Source organism: Amphimedon queenslandica, unplaced genomic scaffold (genome assembly GCF_000090795.2).
Source record: "Amphimedon queenslandica unplaced genomic scaffold, v1.1 AMPQUscaffold_13074, whole genome shotgun sequence".
Classification (NCBI taxonomy): domain Eukaryota; kingdom Metazoa; phylum Porifera; class Demospongiae; order Haplosclerida; family Niphatidae; genus Amphimedon; species Amphimedon queenslandica.
Genome location: NW_003546690.1, coordinates 57,562 through 61,555, shown reverse-complemented (window position 1 = coordinate 61,555; position 3,994 = coordinate 57,562).

Here is a 3,994-nt window from a genome sequence, read left to right as displayed (position 1 = left end):
TTAGAATGTTGATGATGCATCACTTTATTTCATGTGTCTCAGACAAAAATTTTTTGAGGTACTTAGAGTATTTTAAAACAACTGCTAATGGGTGGAAGACCCGGGATAGGTTATAGACTTTCTGTAGATGGGGCCCTTTAGGCACTAGAACGTCCAGTTCTTGAGATAGGCGTTTAGAAGCAAAACACAGAAAATTTGCTTTATTTGTGTGTAAAACACCACCAAAGTGACGCACAGGACTGGTTAGAGTCGGAAGACCTGGAGAACTGCTTGTAGAATCGGTCTACCTTGCCAATCATGAAGTATTTAGAAGTGTGTTTGAGATACAGATGTAGAAGTGCAAAACAAAAATTTCGGCGTCATTTCATGAAGATGTGATGTTTTACAAAGTAGGCACAATAGTCTATCACAGAGTATATCGAAGCACTAATCTAGAGCAATAAAAACGCAACATAAAATCTTCGAAAAAGGCTTTTATCAGGCAGAGACAGTAGAAAATATCAGCCCAGACAGCCAATTGTCTAATTTTTGGGCTGGGTAAAAAGGGAAGGGAGCATCAGAATTATCCCGTTGCTAGGCTACAATATAAACTCAATGAGATTAATAAAACCGCAATCGGAAGTTTCCTATCCCTGTAACTCTAATATCCACGTGATCCAATATGGCTGCCGACTTCTATGTCTGTCCTCTCTGTTGACCAGGGGCGTAGCTGAGGTAGGGCCTGAGGGGGCCTGGGCCCTACCATCAAAGTGGTCTTAATTATATTCATTGAAATTATAACCCAAAAGATTATATTCATTGTTCTTACAATAACAAAAGGGGGTGGCTGATAACCACAGCTCTTTGCTCAGCTTGCAGGAAAATGCTTCCATTTTGTTACGTAAAAGGGGTGTGGCCAAGATCGCGGCACGCTTCGCGCGCCATTTTGTCTCCTTGCCCTACCGTCACCCAAGGTCCAGCTACGCCCCTGCTGTTGACTGCCTAGCCCTGACAGTTCAGTCTATTCTGGCCTAATCTAGTGATTTTCCAACTCCTTTCATTGTGATCTTGCCGGCAATTATTATTTACTTTTATTTAATAATCCGGCAACAAGACTAGTTGAGTTCATACCACTCTCTACTGTTCTGTTGTTCTGTCCTATTTTTCATTTTAGTCCTTTATGATGGCTACAAATAAACGCAGGAATAAGAAAAAGGGATCCTGTTCCTGTCCTATATGTGATGATCTGATCGAGGATGAAACTCAGCAGTCAATCTTTTGTGAGGGTATTTGTAACACGTGGCTGCATCGATGCTGCGCTGGCCTATCAAAGGCAGCGTTCTCTGGACTGGAGGGATCAGCAGAGAAGTTCTACTGTCCTCATTGTAGACTTCAAGATCAAGCTGTTGAAATCTCCTCTTTGAAAGAGGCATTAGCCTCTCTTCAACGTGACGTTGCTGCCCTTCAGGATCTTCAAACTACAGGGAACCAATCTGTAGCTAGCTCTCCTGAGGAGCCTGTGCTCAGTAATCCGAGAGGTCCTTTACCCTCGACCAGGCCAAGACATCCTTCAAATACTGGGTCAGACCGCAAGTTCAATTTGATTGTTTCTGGTATTGAAGAGTGTGCCTCTGGCACTACTCGTCGTGATAGACTTTCTCATGACAATGAGAAATTATCTAGTCTCTTGACATCTCTCCTCCCAAACTTCTCAGAGCAATCAGTGCGTGACTGTAGTCGTTTGGGCCGATATTCTAGTGACCGTACTAGACCTCTGCTGGTTGTACTGAATCGTTCTTGCGACGTTACTACTGTGTTGTCTAATAAGTCTAGTCTGGCTAATAGGCCTAATATCAAAGTAAATCGAGATCTTCCCCCCAGTCTTAGGAAAACTCGTTCCGTTCTGCTCACTCAACGCCGTCATCTAATCTCTTCTGGTATTGATCGATCTAATATTAAAATTGGTAAATCTGAGCTCTATGTCAATGGTCGTAAACATGGGTCGGTTGTTGGGCAGGAATACAAACTCGCTCGGACACAATCGGAACCACTTACCAATTCTACACCTAATACTCCCTCCACATTTTCATCAACTCAATCTGATATTGATAGGGCCCCAGCTGATGTTCAGGAATCTTCCTGACTAGCAGCCGATAGACTGTCATGTTGTCTATGGAATGCTCGTAGCATCACAAAGAAATTAGCTTTCCTTCAAACATTGGCCTATGCAAAGTCTCTGGATGTTGTGGCTTTAACTGAAACTTGGTTAACTGATTCTATTTTTGATTCAGAAATTTTTTCTTCTAATTTTACTATATATCGTCGTGACAGGGGGTCTGTAGGAGGAGGTGTACTTTTAGCGGTTTCTTCTGCTATCCCTTCGTGTCTTTTATTAGTTGCACCAGATGTTGAACTGGTGGTGATCAAGCTCCTGTTGCCCAAGCCTATTGTAGTTGGCTGTGCTTACCTTCCTCCTTCCCCCTCTCTATCACTAATTGCTAGTCTTTTCGATCATCTCTCTAATTTACATACATCTTTAATTTTACTTGGTGACTTTAATGTACCAGATGTAAATTGGTCCTCTCTTACATCAGATACTCCTTCTTCGGGTCTTTTCTGTGATCGCTGTGTAGACCTGAATCTACTTCAACTAGTGGACTGTCCAACTCATACCGGAGGTAACATTCTTGACCTCATTTTGGCTAATTGCCCTGATAATGTCACTGATATTTGTATTGACAGCAAGGTGAGATCTGACATGTCTGATCATAGTATTATATGGTTCTCGGTTCAAGTGAATAAGTCTGAAATAAAACAAAAGGCCCGTTCCTTTTTTCAATACAGCAAAGCTAATTGTGATGATATCCAGGCTCATTTTGCCTCCTCTGTACTGCCCCCTATCTCTCATGATAGCATTGACCTTTTTTGGGGCTCTTTAAAAGCAACTTTATATGAGGCGAGGGATCTATTTGTTCCAATAGTGACTCTACCAGCTAAACCATCTCCTGTATGGTACACTTCGGAAATTCGTAATCTCATTCACAAAGTTCGATACCAACGCCGAGTTGTCCAACGTAAAGGTACTCCTCATCAGATCTCTAAACTACAGAGCCTGGAAGCCTCTCTCAGGGTTCTTATGGAATCTGCTAAGGAGACTTACTGTGTAAATCTCTGCAGCAGATTTAAAAATGATCCTAAAGCGCTGTATTCTCACCTGTCACTTCTTACTCATCCATCATGTATACCTTCATCAGTCCATCTGGGTTCCATTGATGCCACTACTGATTATGATAAGGCAAATTTATTCAATTCCTTTTTTAATTCCACTTTTGTGAAGAGTAATTTTAATCTACCTCCTGTTAATTCTCTACCTGCTCCCTCCTCACAACTTTCTCATATAGATTTCTCTGCATCTGATGTATTCAAAAAGCTATCCCAACTAAATATCTATAAATCAGGTGGTGTGGACAAGATACATCCTCTTCTTCTCAAACTATGTGCCGGTTCCCTACTTGTACCTATTACTTCCTTTCTTCAAACCAGTCTTATGTATCATGCCATACCTAGGGAATGGAAATGTCACAGTATCTGTCCCATACCAAAGAAAGGAGATTTATCTGAGGTCAGTAATTATAGACCAATATCATTGCTATGCATTATGTCTAAGATTCTTGAATCTATTGTTTTTGACAAGGTTATTTCCTACATACGGCCGAAGCTCTCAGTTTGCCAATTTGGCTTCCTGAAACATAGGTCTTGTTTGCTTCAGCTGCTATCCTCATACTCTACGGTCTTTGAAGCAGTGGAAAATAAGACACCAGTAGACACTGTCTTTTTTGATTTTCAAAAGGCTTTCGATTCCGTGCCTCACCAGGAGTTGCTTCTTAAGCTTTGGTTAATAGGAATCACTGGTCCGCTGTGGGAGTGGTTCCGTGAATACCTTACTGGGCGCTCCCACTGCACCACTATTAACAGTGTCTCATCTGACTACTTGCCAGTCTTATCTGGTGTTCCG